The sequence below is a fragment of the Myxine glutinosa genome, chromosome 5 (assembly GCF_964187855.1).
Source record: "Myxine glutinosa chromosome 5, kmMyxGlut1.1, whole genome shotgun sequence".
NCBI lineage: Eukaryota > Metazoa > Chordata > Myxini > Myxiniformes > Myxinidae > Myxine > Myxine glutinosa.
In genome coordinates, this window is record NC_136265.1 from 33,374,256 (window position 1) to 33,390,071 (window position 15,816).

The window sequence follows — 15,816 nt, forward strand, 5'->3', positions numbered from 1 at the left end:
TCCATTTTAAAGTCAGACTGTAACACAACAAACTGTGAAAAAGTCAAGGGGTGTGAATACTTTCTGAAGGCATTGTATACAGTTCCAGTAAACAGAGCTGTGCAGCACCCATTGGTAAGCACCCCTGTATCGATTCCCCTCGTTATGCTCATGTCCAAAATATAACACAGAATCACAAACAAAATAATTTCAGGTTACTTAAAGACCGACTGATGGTTGAAGAATGTATTACCAAACATATGACGTCATCGCCGGGTAGTTCAGTAAAACTTCTCTGATTTGCTGAAAATTCACAAATTGCACAACCTAAGCCTTTGGCTACAAAAATATATGTGGATTTCAAAACCTGGATCTTGGGCCAAGAGGCCCCACCTTGAGTCACCCCATGCAAATCACTCTTTGTCTGTGTTTCTTCTTCACATCAGCCCTTTATTTCTCAACTTAAAATAGGTAGTTGTTAAATTATACCCTCAAAAGGCCTTAAAGCTTAAGGGATGTCGTTTCGGTGTATGTATGTTCCTTTTTCACACAGGTATTGAAAGGGAGGGGCCAGATGAATCGGTGGTTATGATCAGAAGTGACGAGGAATAGGTTATGAGTGTGGGCGGAACACACACGATTTACACACTATATTACGATCCACACACGTTTGGGGAGAGTGAGGAGTGCAAGAGTCATCACATCGCAGATTTTAAGGAAGAAAAAAGTTTCCTTCTTGTTTCATCCGAAAGTATGTTTTCACCTGTGTTTGTTCTGTTCCTTTGTTGTGCTATTTAATTATTTAATTAGTCTTTATCTGAAATTCCAAGAGTAACGATTTTCCGAATTTAAACTTCTTTTTGATGGAATGAAAGACAATGAAATGCTCGATGTTGACATCATTGTGAATTCGTGCTCGTGTTCATGTCAATACGAACGAGTTTGAAATTCGTTTGGTGAGTGAGATGCGCACACCTGTTTATTAACGCACAGGTTGTAAACCTGGTGCGTTATAGCGTTTGCCTGGGAATTTCGGGCGCTCAAAAGTGAAGCTAGTTTCTGTCGCTCAGATGTGTAAACATGACGTCATCAAATCTATATTTATAGGATAGGTTATAGGAGATATATATGTTATAGGATAGGAATATAGGACCCAAATGACCCAGAGGACCCAGAGGACCCAAATGACCCAGAGGACCCAAATGACCCAGAGGACCCAGAGGACCCAGAGGACCCAAATGACCCAGAGGACCCAAATGACCCAGAGGACCCAAATGACCCAGAGGACCCAAATGACCCAGAGGACCCAAATGACCCAGAGGACCCAAATGACCCAGAGGACCCAAATGACCCAGAGGACCCAAATGACCCAAATGACCCAGAGGACCCAAATGACCCAGAGGACCCAAATGACCCAGAGGACCCAAATGACCCAGAGGACCCAAATTACCCAGAGGACCCAAATGACCCAGAGGACCCAAATGACCCAGAGGACCCAAATGACCCAGAGGACCCAAATGACCCAGAGGACCCAAATGACCCAGAGGACCCAAATGACCCAGAGGACCCAAATGACCCAGAGGACCCAAATGACCCAGAGGACCCAAATGACCCAGAGGACCCAAATGACCCAGAGGACCCAAATGACCCAGAGGACCCAAATGACCCAGAGGACTCAAATGACCCAAATGACCCAGAGGACCCAGAGGACCCAGAGGACCCAAATGACCCAGAGGACCCAGAGGACCCAAATGACCCAGAGGACCCAGAGGACCCAAATGACCCAGAGGACCCAGAGGACCCAGAGGACCCAGAGGACCCAGAGGACCCAGAGGACCCAAATGACCCAAATGACCCAGAGGACCCAGAGGACCCAGAGGACCCAAATGACCCAGAGGACCCAGAGGACCCAAATGACCCAAATGACCCAAATGACCCAGAGGACCCAAATGACCCAGAGGACCCAAATGACCCAGAGGACCCAAATGACCCAGAGGACCCAAATGACCCAGAGGACCCAAATGACCCAAATGACCCAAATGACCCAGAGGACCCAAATGACCCAGAGGACCCAAATGACCCAGAGGACCCAAATGACCCAGAGGACCCAAATGACCCAGAGGACCCAAATGACCCAGAGGACCCAAATGACCCAGAGGACCCAAATTCTATGTATGTTTCTATGATGATGTATGTTTTGGTGAAAGTACATAATGTGAATACTAGTAGCAATTTTACAAAAACCATGGCATAATTTCAAATCTTGACCCGAGATGATAATTATGCTACATCATAATTTCCATGTGCCAACCTGGGCGGAATCCAAGTGGATTCACTTGACTTGTTACAGTTGTAGGTGTAGAAAGCTTACAAATATCGTTTGTAAATATTCAATTACAAGCAAGAACTTTATAATGTGTTCAGTTGATATTCTTACCTGGGAAACGGAATGAATTGTCACAAATGTCTTTCCAGAAACCATTTTGGTTTTTTATGAACATATTCTAGAATTATTGTCTGAGTTTGCCAGGTGTACCTGCTGATACCTGCAGGGGTTTATTTCCCATTCTGTAAGAGTTTTAAAAACGAGCAAATGTTGTTTGAAAATATTTGCTACCTTGGCAATTTTTAAGAGTGGAAAGCTCATTTGAAGGTGTTCAGTAATACCTGCAATGCCCCAAATGCCCCGATTCGTCAATGTCTGGAGTCGATGAGCTGTGCAACGCGCTTCAAACAAAACCAAGCAGGTGTGTTGCTATAAAAGGTAGGCAAAGCAGAGAGCAGCTGGCCGTGCTCAGGGTGTGGCTGTTGTTTTGAGCAAAGCAGCCTTTCCATCTGGACATACCTTCTAAGATTTCCATCTGGGATAGACACACCACGCCACGCAAGTTTATATGTACAGTAACATGCATGTTTTTACATCAAATACATCAAAGCGTTAAAAGTACAACTCTTGGTCATATTGCAACATCACAGATGTGTATTGTAACCAGCACGTAATATCCAGCTTAACGAAGTGTCACCCGAGTTCTGGACCTTCTGTGCTGTTCTCACCCAGTAACATTCTCCGATGTTGAACTGTATTCTATGGACGTGGGAGGGGGTTAAGCATCGGATGCACCTGACCCAGAATCTAATCGGCGACTTATTCATGCCTAACCAACTCATCCAGCTACTTTTGTCATAAACCATCTTCAACTTTTTTCAATATCGTGCGATATATCGGTTTTGGTCATATCACTCTGAATGGTGAGGAATCATTCAAAAAAATTAAAATAATTCTCACATCGGGATCTTCACCAAGATCGAATCAATTCGTCCTTGTCACACACCCAACACGTCCACCAAGTCTTGTTTGAATCCGTACATAACTTTTTGAGATATCTTGCTATATATATCGTTTTCGCCCTTTCAGTGGTGAATAATCACTTTAAAATGTTTTTAAAAGACTATCGTATTGGGATCTTCACCAAAATTGAATCAGTTCGTCCTTGTCAAACCCAAAAACCTGTCCACCAGGTTTCGTCCAAATCCGTCCACAAATTTTGAGATATCTTGCTATGTATATATATATATATATATATATATATATATATATATATATATATATATATATATATATATATATATATATATTGTTACAGATCGCGGTTTAAGATGTTAGTTACCGAGCGGTTTGGTATTGCCGCGACCGTTACAGGATCCCTGACTCACCCGATTCACCCAGAACTTTGGCCGTATCGCACCACAGCTGCTCAATGAGGGAAAAGACAAAAACGACGCAATGCAAGAGGAAAGTGAATAAAACGAGAAGACGTACAGACGAGTAATGGGGTTTATTATTTACACACACAAGCAAAAAGGAGCAATCAAGTTTTATTTACAACACATAAGACGCAGGTGACACAGTGCAAATTTTAGCTTACCTACAGACTTAATTAAATACCCAGGGACAGAACAAACAAAACAAACTCACGTATACAAGAAGGATGGAATGGAATGAATGTTGGAAGGAGGAATGGGAAGGTTCAGCTGGGGCAGATGGTTCGGGCTTGATCCCGCACGGGACGTCGGCTGGACCTCGACGGCCACCGATGCCACCGCTATTTGGTCCCCGCGGGGTAACGGGTTGAAGCTGCCTGGTGGAGTCAACGCTGCCTCTCTGGCTCAGCTCAGGGCGCGTCTGCCGTCTCTGGCGCAACTGCTGGTAATGGCCCTTGGCACCTTCTCTCTCTTGGCCCTGGTGTCTCCTCACCATTGACAACTCAACGCAACCAACGCAACCACTGACCCTCCTCTGACGACCAACTCCTCTGGCAACCGACTCAGACCAACTCCAAGTGCATCTCTCTTTTTGGGAACACCTCCGCCGTGGGTTATATAGGCCCCGCCCCTCAACCTTTGCGAACCTCCCCCAAACGTTCTCTCCCCGCCCTCTCAAGCCAAACCCCTTGTTCATGGTTGGTCGAGTGGGGCTGGATCACTCCTCCCCTCTCTGACGAGGTGGGGACCCGCCTTCCTTCCCCCAACCCTGCCTCGTGGTCAATGGCGGATGAAGGGAAAACCGCCCAACATGCAGTTGGCAATGCGAATTGCAATTGATGGAAAGGGGGGGAATGGAAGTGTTGGGGAGTGGGAATGAAGGGAATCTATCTCTTTCACTGGTGCAATGGAGTACTTCAATTAATGGGAGACACAGCCTTACACTAATACACATAATAAGGATATAACTGTCAACAAAGATATATCGTGTCCTGCATGTATGTTTTATGGACTAACTACGGGAACGCCCTTTGACCTTTATACAACCACAAACGGAGGGAGGAGGGGTGATATTTTACAACAACCTTTTACAACAACATTTTACCACAACAATAAATAAAAAATACATTCTCATATCCACAACACTGCACCCTCCTCCTCTTAGGCACGTCCCGGGCCTACAACTTTTATTTTTAGTGTGACACGTAGGTGTAGTTCCCTCTACTTTTAACCTGACCCTGAGTGCGACAGTTTTAAAACATAAATAAATGTGTCCCGCTGCTCCATTGCACCCTGCCTAACAGACTTACGCCCACAGTTAACCGAATTGCGGAATGGTCTTCAAGCTATACACTGACGGTGGGAAGCATTATTTACAATTGATGCTACTTTTATTTACAAAACTAACCCAGGACCTGTGATTGTTCTTTCTGGGGGGGGGGGGGGGGGGAGACAGTCTGCTCTGCATCAATGCACCATTAAAGCACCCAAGAACGCACCAAAGCACCCTCAAGCACCAATCGGTGCACAGTCATCACTGTTCAAGTGTTCAACAATAAAATAAATTCAACAACCCCTAACCCTGCAGGTGATCTCTTGCTCTTCGGCTCCCTCTGCTGGTTATCATTATTTGTTCTTCCAGATGTTGTCATTTTCATTTTCTTACTGGCGGCCTATTTGCAATAAAGTGTGCCCAATGTGTCCTTTTTATTTTCTTTATTTATGGCCCACAGGGCCGACTACGTGTGGTTCACCTGTGGGGCATCGGTGCCCTGTGGCCAAGGTCCGCCAGCAAGATTTCGGGCCCTCATGGCCGGTTCCAGCAGAGGGGCCATGCCCCAACCCATGGGGTCCATAAGTGGTGCTCGGCCACAGACATGTGGTCCATAATGTGGTGCATCGATGCAGACAGCTGGTTCTGGGAATTTCGGGCGCACAATGGCCGACCCACGCACGCTCCCCTCGGCACCCAGTGGCGCACAGGTCATGTGGGAGACAAAAGGGGAAAGACAATTGAGCGAGGGGTAAGGTCACAAGGGTACACATCAATAAGGCAATGCAAGGCGAAATGCGTACGGAGGGCGAAGTGAGAAAGCTCGTCCCTACCGTACGTCACCCCCCTGTCACCTACCCTACCCTTGCCCTTACCCCATATGTACAAAAATCTACACATTTACAAATTCGTCACTACTGTCACGTCTTCCCCATATTTCCCCTATTCCAAATTCGTCTCCACAATCCCTCTACTTCAAAATTTGCCATCACCAAATTCATCATCAATCCTCATAAGGAGGCAGAGATGGAACATCAAAGCACAATGTCACACCCACGTCATGATGCGTCTCACAATCCAAACATTTGCATCATAAAAATAATTAAACCATGGCATGGTGTGGAGTACCTGTCACCTCAGGTGAGTGGATGCAGATGGTGCGAGGAGACTTCATCCTAACTACTTTATAAATGACATTAACACACTTTACACTACCCGGGGTCTTTCCCTGCCAATCCATTGGCCACTTACACTATGGGTTCTAAAAACCAATTCCCATTGACCAAACTGTGGTGCTTCTCAATTTGGGGTCTCACTCCCCCGATTCAACACTCGGTGCTTCGCACAATTTCTGGGCTGCGACGTGTAGCTCTCCCAGCAGGTCTACCCACCTGCACACCTCCACCACTGCAGTTGCCTCCGAGCTTACCTGCTCCTTACCCTAACCTAGCTACCTGGGGAAGGCCCTCTGGCGCTCTCCCCACTCGGTGCCCTCTCTGGCACTGGGCTACCCGGGTCCGTCCTCCGGATCCTCGGGCCCCATCCACAACTCTACCGGCTCCCAGAGCCCACCTGCGGCCTCACCTGGCCGACATCCTCACAGTGGTGGAGTGCCCAAACCAACTACACACACTAACAGGCTACACGCCCAGCCATTTCCACAACACTAATGCACCCATCCAAATACCATTCTGTCACCCGCACCACAGATGCCAATATCCAACCACAATTTACCTATACCCTCTACCTAACACTTACACTACCCGCCCCGGGTACTCGTGATGGGGTCCATCCTTCCCCCATTCACACCTTCGCACCATCCACTCCACTCCACAATTTCCACCATACTCACTCCACGACCATCCATTCCAATACTCCATACCATCTATTCCATACACCTGTCCTCCATTCACCTGTCGTTGCACACCTGTGCAATCACACCTGTTCAATCCTCACACACACGGCATCATCTCAGCTAACTACTCCCCTCTGAAACTTGCGCTTCCCAGTCGTCCCTTTAAACTATTGCGCTCCCACGTCATTATCATCCACACTAAACTACCTGCGTCCCCACTACAGGTATCAGTCACTATCTAACCTTACCGTCACCTAATGTCATCTTCGCTAGATCCCTAACAATATAACCTAACCCACCCGGGCTAGTTTCCACTGCCATACACCCCATAAACTATTGCGCATTTGCCCCACGTCTGTGAGGGATGGTGGATTTGCCATCCCACCACATCGGGGGTCTCACTATCAATTTGGCCCACCAAATTTCAGCCAATTAAAAATTTTCCATTTACTGCCAATTCTACTCACTATTATAAATTTCGTATCAAATCACGATCACTATCACTATCACCCGTCTACTTATTAGGTCCTCTCGGTGCGCCAATTCACATCTACAGCCCGGCTTCGTACAGCCGAGCCATGAACGCGGGTTCTTTTGTGCCAGCGGCTGGATACGTCCCGCATTCGTGGCAGGGACGGGGGCTTACCCGGGCCGAGATCCCACGCACCACCCCGGCGTGGAGCCATCCAATGTCCCGATCTCGACCTGCCGGCACGTCTCAACAAAACGTGGTCGCCATGACGACCCTTCCTATCCAGCTGCCCGCTCCGCCTAGTGGAGCCTGGACGCGGCCGTTCCAAGCGAGGCACAGCGTGGATCGCGTACGGCGGTTCTTTCGAAACCGCCGTGGTTCGGATCCCCGCTGGTCCTCGCGGCACGCGAAGCTGCCCGACGCGCACCGAGGGCCCGATTCGGCTATAAGTCGTCCTAACCGCTAAACCGGTTACCGTCGATGCTTCACCTGGACGCTTACATGCATACGCTACCCCTTTCTTGCTCATACATGCAGCCGTTTCCATGCTCTTCGTCGTACCTCTTCTTACACACCTCGGTACACTCATTCCGCTCACCGACTTGGTCACACACCTGACCACCGAACACCTTGGCACACATTCGTCGCTCGCACACCTCACCAACACACCTCTTCGCGCCCCTTTCTCGGTCACCTCCTTTGTGACAATCACAGGTGTGCTCTCACCCGCACACCCAACCACGTGCCTCACTACCAATTCCAGCGTGCATTCCCACTCACGCTCTACCATTCCAGGTGTGCATCCTCGCTCACCTGCCACAACCAACTCACCCTCCGTGTCACTCTCACTACTCTCACCTCCACTCTCGGTCGCGCACTCACCCTTACTCTTGACAGCGCACTCTTTCCTCATGCACCTGTCCGTTACACACCTTTCTCGCGCACACTCTTCCACACATTGTCCCGTTACACCCTCTGTAACACTCACCACACCGCGCTTCCCTGTGCTCCCTCGCACACGCGCTACGACCGACTCACTCCTGACGGCACACTCACTCCTCGGCGTGCACTTTTTCCTCACACACCCCATGGTCGGACATTCTCGCACACCTCTTTTTTCGCACACCAGACCTGTCGCACACTTCACCAACGGCCTCTCACGAACACCCGGATCCAAACCAATCCCCAAACCGACTGAAGCTTTCCTCACATCATATACATTGCCACTCACCTCCGTACCTCGTCTCCGCACCTCCTTTGCCACCTGCAAACTCTTTATTTGGTTAGTGAGCATCACATCATGAGTTGAGCACCGACCTTGCACATATTCCATCACCTCCTCCTGGATTTCTCTTTTAGTTTCTGTTCGTCCCTTCTTAATTTCACTCACCTCTTCTTCCACTTCCTCTAATTTTTGTTTAACCTCTTTTATTTCTCGGTGTGTCTCCTCAAGTTCGTCCTCTAAGGCTACCGTGACCGTCTCTATGTGCATCCTCACCTGCCGGTCCTTTGTCTCCATTATCTCTGTCACCTCTTCCACCCTCATTGTCAGTTCCTCCCGTACCATCTGACATTGCCTCTGCGTCGCTATTAATTCGTTTTTAATTTCTTTTTGTGTCGCCTTTAACCCTCCTAGTACCGCAGTGTTCTTTTGAACCTGCTCCACTAACTTCGTTTGTCCCTCTGTCAGCTGTTCCACCTCCTCCGTCAGATCTTCTATTCCCCCTTGTAACTTTGCCGTATTATTTCTCACTTCTTTCTCCATACGCTTCTCACCTTGCTTTACCTCCTCGCGTAGCCCTGAAACCTCCTCACCCACACCTCGTCGTATCTCCTCCTTCATCTCCTCCCTTTCTTTTGTAGATGCCGCCCTCATCTGTCCCAATTCATCCCTCTGAGCATCCAGTTTGGTTTCTACCCCGATTTTTACCTCCTCTATCTGCTCTCCCATTTGTTTAATTTCTCGGGCGGATTGCTCCCCTATCTCCCGCAATTTGTCCTCCATCCTATTTTCTAGCCCCATTAACCCATTTTTCATCCCCTCTATCTGATTCTCCTGGGCAGCCATTCTATTTTCCACCCCCGTTAACCCATGTTTCACCTCTTTTATCCCGTTGTCTAACCCCTCAAAATTATTGTCTAACTTCCCAAATTTCTTGTCTAACTCCCCAATTTGGGCATTGGTACCCCTCGCTTCGTCCCTCATTGCCCCCATTTGGCCCCCCATACTATCCATTTTTGCATTCAGTTGGGTCAAGAATAATCTGAGGTCAAACCCGGTTTGCCCAGCATCCCCAGCCGCCACCGCAGGCTCGCCCTCCGCGGCGCCGCTATTTTGGGACTCTTCAACCACGTGCGCGAGCGCGCCATTTTGTGCGTCTGATACTCCCTCAACCGCCACCTCATTGCTCCCCTCCATTCGATCCTGGGTTACTCCTAACCCCTCTTCTAGCTCTCCCACCGGCATCCCGTCGCCTTGACCAGCCATGGCGCGATTTCAAAATTCGGGTTTTGCTTTAAACAAAACAAATTTCGGCAGCTCGTAATTTTGACCAAAATTTTTTTTTCCTCTATTCGTTTTAAAAATTTGGTTCGGGCCTCGAATTCCACTCCCAGACACCAATTGTTACAGATCGCGGTTTAAGATGTTAGTTACCGAGCGGTTTGGTATTGCCGCGACCGTTACAGGATCCCTGACTCACCCGATTCACCCAGAACTTTGGCCGTATCGCACCACAGCTGCTCAATAAGGGAAAAGACAAAAACGACGCAATGCAAGAGGAAACGGAATAAAACGAGAAGACGTACAGACGAGTAATGGGGTTTATTATTTACACACACAAGCAAAAAGGAGCAATCAAGTTTTATTTACAACACATAAGACGCAGGTGACACAGTGCAAATTTTAGCTTACCTACAGACTTAATTAAATACCCAGGGACAGAACAAACAAAACAAACTCACGTATACAAGAAGGATGGAATGGAATGAATGTTGGAAGGAGGAATGGGAAGGTTCAGCTGGGGCAGATGGTTCGGGCTTGATCCCGCACGGGACGTCGGCTGGACCTCGACGGCCACCGATGCCACCGCTATTTGGTCCCCGTGGGGTAACGGGTTGAAGCTGCCTGGTGGAGTCAACGCTGCCTCTCTGGCTCAGCTCAGGGCGCGTCTGCCGTCTCTGGCGCAACTGCTGGTAATGGCCCTTGGCACCTTCTCTCTCTTGGCCCTGGTGTCTCCTCACCATTGACAACTCAACGCAACCAACGCAACCACTGACCCTCCTCTGACGACCAACTCCTCTGGCAACCGACTCAGACCAACTCCAAGTGCATCTCTCTTTTTGGGAACACCCCCGCCGTGGGTTATATAGGCCCCGCCCCTCAACCTTTGCGAACCTCCCCCAAACGTTCTCTCCCCGCCCTCTCAAGCCAAACCCCTTGTTCATGGTTGGTCGAGTGGGGCTGGATCACTCCTCCCCTCTCTGACGAGGTGGGGACCCGCCTTCCTTCCCCCAACCCTGCCTCGTGGTCAATGGCGGATGAAGGGAAAACCGCCCAACATGCAGTTGGCAATGCGAATTGCAATTGACGGAAAGGGGGGGAATGGAAGTGTTGGGGAGTGGGAATGAAGGGAATCTATCTCTTTCACTGGTGCAATGGAGTACTTCAATTAATGGGAGACACAGCCTTACACTAATACACATAATAAGGATATAACTGTCAACAAAGATATATCGTGTCCTGCATGTATGTTTTATGGACTAACTACGGGAACGCCCTTTGACCTTTATACAACCACAAACGGAGGGAGGAGGGGTGATATTTTACAACAACCTTTTACAACAACATTTTACCACAACAATAAATAAAAAAATACATTCTCATATCCACAACAATATATATATATATATATATATATATATATATATATATATATATATATATATATATATATATATATATATACAGTGGAACCTTGACTTACGAGTGCCCCAACTTACGAGTTTTTCGAGATACGAGCCGTCGCTCGGGCGGTTTATTGCTTTGAGATGCGAGCCGAGATCCGAGTTACGAGCTTTCGCCACCCGGTCACGTGGTTATCTTGCCGTGCAAGTACAGTATCTCTGACGTATAGCGCTGCATTTTTGTTTTCGCATGTTGGTTATTTTGAGTTTTGCCGCCAGGTGGGTTCCGGTCACGTGGTTATCTTGCCGTGCACGTACAGTATCTCTGACGTATAGCGCTGCATTTTTGTTTTCGCATGTTGGTTATTTTGAGTTTTGCCGCCAGGTGGGTTCCGGTCACGTGGTTATCTTGCCGTGCACGTACAGTATCTCTGTCGTATAGCGCTGCATTTTTGTTTTCGCATGTTGGTTATTTTGAGTTTTGCCGCCAGGTGGGTTCCGGTCACGTGGTTATCTTGCCGTGCACGTACAGTATCTCTGTCGTATAGCGCTGCATTTTTGTTTTCGCATGTTGGTTATTTTGAGTTTTGCCGCCAGGTGGGTTCCGGTCACGTGGTTATCTTGCCGTGCACGTACAGTATCTCTGTCGTATAGCGCTGCATTTTTGTTTTCGCATTTTGGTTATTTTGGAAAATTTCATGTTCATGTCGAACATTTCATGTTCATGTTTTCATGTTCATGCCATGCCAGGCCACAACTTGTTCAGAGTGCCGGCGATAGCTCGCCTTCTCTTTGTGGAAAACACGGTGAGATCCTTAACATCCAACAACTAATGGGACGCAAACGGGGCGCCCAGTTTAGCGGTACACACATTGATGAATCACCCTGCCTGTGATTCACCCATGACAGGTTATAGCTGGGTCGGGATTCAAACCCAGGCTGGACAGTTTAGACTTTAGAGTCAAGTGTGTGTACCTCCAGTCCAGGCCATCCTGCCAACTTGTATGCTGCATACAGGTGAAATATAAAGCGCGAGATATTTTTATATATACTGTATAATTTAAAAAAAATTGGTGTGGTTTTTGGCGGGCTGGAACGGATTAATAGCATTTCAATGCATTTCAATGGGGAAATTTGATTTGAGATACGAGCAATTTGAGTTACGAGCTCGGTCACAGAACGAATTAAACTCGTAAGTCAAGGTTCCACTGTATATATATATATATATATATATATATATATATATATATATATATCGTATTTACTAAAATGTCGCACATCTTTTGGGAATTTTTAAATATCATACACAGGTACTAATTTTTGGGATGAATTGCCGTTACATATGAGAAAGAACAAGTCAAGTGAATCCACTTGGATTCCGCCCAGGTTGGCACATGGAAATTATGATGTAGCATAATTATCATCTCGGGTCAAGATTTGAAATTATGCCATGGTTTTTGTAAAATTGCTACTAGTATTCACATTATGTACTTTCACCAAAACATACATCATCATAGAAACATACATAGAATTTGGGTCCTCTGGGTCATTTGGGTCCTCTGGGTCATTTGGGTCCTCTGGGTCATTTGGGTCCTCTGGGTCATTTGGGTCCTCTGGGTCATTTGGGTCCTCTGGGTCATTTGGGTCCTCTGGGTCATTTGGGTCATTTGGGTCCTCTGGGTCATTTGGGTCCTCTGGGTCATTTGGGTCCTCTGGGTCATTTGGGTCCTCTGGGTCATTTGGGTCCTCTGGGTCATTTGGGTCATTTGGGTCATTTGGGTCATTTGGGTCCTCTGGGTCCTCTGGGTCATTTGGGTCCTCTGGGTCCTCTGGGTCCTCTGGGTCATTTGGGTCATTTGGGTCCTCTGGGTCCTCTGGGTCCTCTGGGTCATTTGGGTCCTCTGGGTCCTCTGGGTCCTCTGGGTCCTCTGGGTCATTTGGGTCCTCTGGGTCCTCTGGGTCATTTGGGTCCTCTGGGTCATTTGGGTCCTCTGGGTCCTCTGGGTCCTCTGGGTCATTTGGGTCATTTGAGTCCTCTGGGTCATTTGGGTCCTCTGGGTCATTTGGGTCCTCTGGGTCATTTGGGTCCTCTGGGTCATTTGGGTCCTCTGGGTCATTTGGGTCCTCTGGGTCATTTGGGTCCTCTGGGTCATTTGGGTCCTCTGGGTCATTTGGGTCCTCTGGGTCATTTGGGTCCTCTGGGTCATTTGGGTCCTCTGGGTCATTTGGGTCCTCTGGGTCATTTGGGTCCTCTGGGTAATTTGGGTCCTCTGGGTCATTTGGGTCCTCTGGGTCATTTGGGTCCTCTGGGTCATTTGGGTCCTCTGGGTCATTTGGGTCATTTGGGTCCTCTGGGTCATTTGGGTCCTCTGGGTCATTTGGGTCCTCTGGGTCATTTGGGTCCTCTGGGTCATTTGGGTCCTCTGGGTCATTTGGGTCCTCTGGGTCATTTGGGTCCTCTGGGTCATTTGGGTCCTCTGGGTCCTCTGGGTCCTCTGGGTCATTTGGGTCCTCTGGGTCATTTGGGTCCTCTGGGTCCTCTGGGTCCTCTGGGTCCTCTGGGTCATTTGGGTCCTCTGGGTCCTCTGGGTCCTCTGGGTCATTTGGGTCCTCTGGGTCATTTGGGTCCTCTGGGTCATTTGGGTCCTCTGGGTCATTTGGGTCCTCTGGGTCATTTGGGTCCTCTGGGTCATTTGGGTCCTCTGGGTCATTTGGGTCCTCTGGGTCCTCTGGGTCATTTGGGTCCTCTGGGTCATTTGGGTCCTCTGGGTCATTTGGGTCCTCTGGGTCATTTGGGTCCTCTGGGTCATTTGGGTCCTCTGGGTCATTTGGGTCCTCTGGGTCATTTGGGTCCTCTGGGTCATTTGGGTCCTCTGGGTCATTTGGGTCCTCTGGGTCATTTGGGTCCTCTGGGTCATTTGGGTCCTCTGGGTCATTTGGGTCCTCTGGGTCATTTGGGTCCTCTGGGTCATTTGGGTCCTCTGGGTCATTTTGGTCCTCTGGGTCATTTGGGTCCTCTGGGTCATTTGGGTCCTCTGGGTCATTTGGGTCCTCTGGGTCATTTGGGTCCTCTGGGTCATTTGGGTCCTATATTCCTATCCTATAACATATATATCTCCTATAACCTATCCTATAAATATAGATTTGATGACGTCATGTTTACACATCTGAGCGACAGAAATGAGCGACAGAAATGAGCGACAGAAATGGGTGACAGAAACTAGCTTCACTTTTGAGCGCCCGAAATTCCCAGGCAAACGCTATAACGCACCAGGTTTACAACCTGTGCGTTAATAACTCGCAACACTGCTTCCGTAAAACTCTTACAGAGTATTTAATGTGAGATTAACTATGTTAATAAATCAAACCAGCCATGTTAAAATTTTAAATATTAAATTTTTAAAATTTATTTAAATTTAAAATATTTAAACATTAAATTTAAATGTTTAAATTAATAATTTTAAATGAAATGTTTAAATGTTAAGGGACCATATCTGATTAGCATCTTATGCTATTTTCTGGTTCCTATTATCCAATCATTTTTTACTTTTTTTTTGAATGACATTGTAATCAAACTGTTGGTTGATTTTAATGTGGATAATAATAATGTTCAAGTTCAAGAAAATTAATAAGTGATTAATAATGAAAATAAATGAATAATAATCATAAAATAATTAAAACAAATACAATACCTAAACCACCACTGTTTCATCCAAATCTGTAACTAAAAAAAAAAAAAAGTTACGTGATCATTTGAATAATTAAATAATTAATCGATTAATCAACAAATCAGTAAATTAACTAGAATGGCACTTGGTAGAACACATACCTTTGCCAGGCTCAACAGTTTATTGTTTCTATCCCACTAATAGGCTGAATCTGGATTCGGACCTGAACCAAAATCGAATTGGCTTGTTAAAATGAAATAAAGCACTTAATAAATCGATAATAATTAAGTAATTAATCAATTAATCGATTAATCAAAAAATAAAAAGCATTTTTGCCAAAGCACATGCTCACTAATGAGCTCACTAATGAGATATGCTAATGAGATAAGATGGCTGAGATATCGCCTGGACAAAAAAAACAAGAAATTTGTCGTGCATAGCATGATACTCGCGAAATCCCTAAAATAAGTTGTTGGCCTATGATGACCTCAAGAATAATTGGTGGTTGGATTCATTGACCCGAAATGCAAATCCTCTTAAAATTTCAAATCAATCAGATGAAAATTGAGGATTTTTCAGATTAAAATTGATGATTTGGAAGTTTGACCTTGAGTTGACCTTTGACCTTAAAAGTAGGTGGTTTCCCAATTCAGTGAGGCACTTTGCAAACGTTATTTAAATTTCAAGTCAATCTAATGAAAATTGACAGTTTTTCAGGTGAAAATTGATGCTATTGGAGAGATAAAAAAAACAAGTGGACACAGCTAGGACTTCCAGGAAAGAAGTCGGTATTTCAAAAAAGTGGATCTTGGGTGAATTAACGGGGGTAGAAAAGATCATGGTTTTGGATAGGGGAAGATAAGAGATGGTGGTGAACAGCTGTTTACAAGACCTGGAGGGA

At 46.8% G+C, this 15,816-nt stretch overlaps 1 protein-coding gene across 1 annotated transcript in view; it reads left to right on the top strand.

Moving 5' to 3' along the window:
- Positions 1–666: 666 nt before the first annotated feature.
- The window catches only part of LOC137427722 (uncharacterized), a 162,220-nt gene continuing 147,070 nt past the window's right edge, over positions 667–15,816 (top strand). Inside the window, exon 1 of the mRNA XM_078777847.1 lies at positions 667–730. The gene's annotated coding sequence lies outside the window, so the exon portion shown is untranslated. The remainder of the gene's footprint in view (positions 731–15,816) is intronic.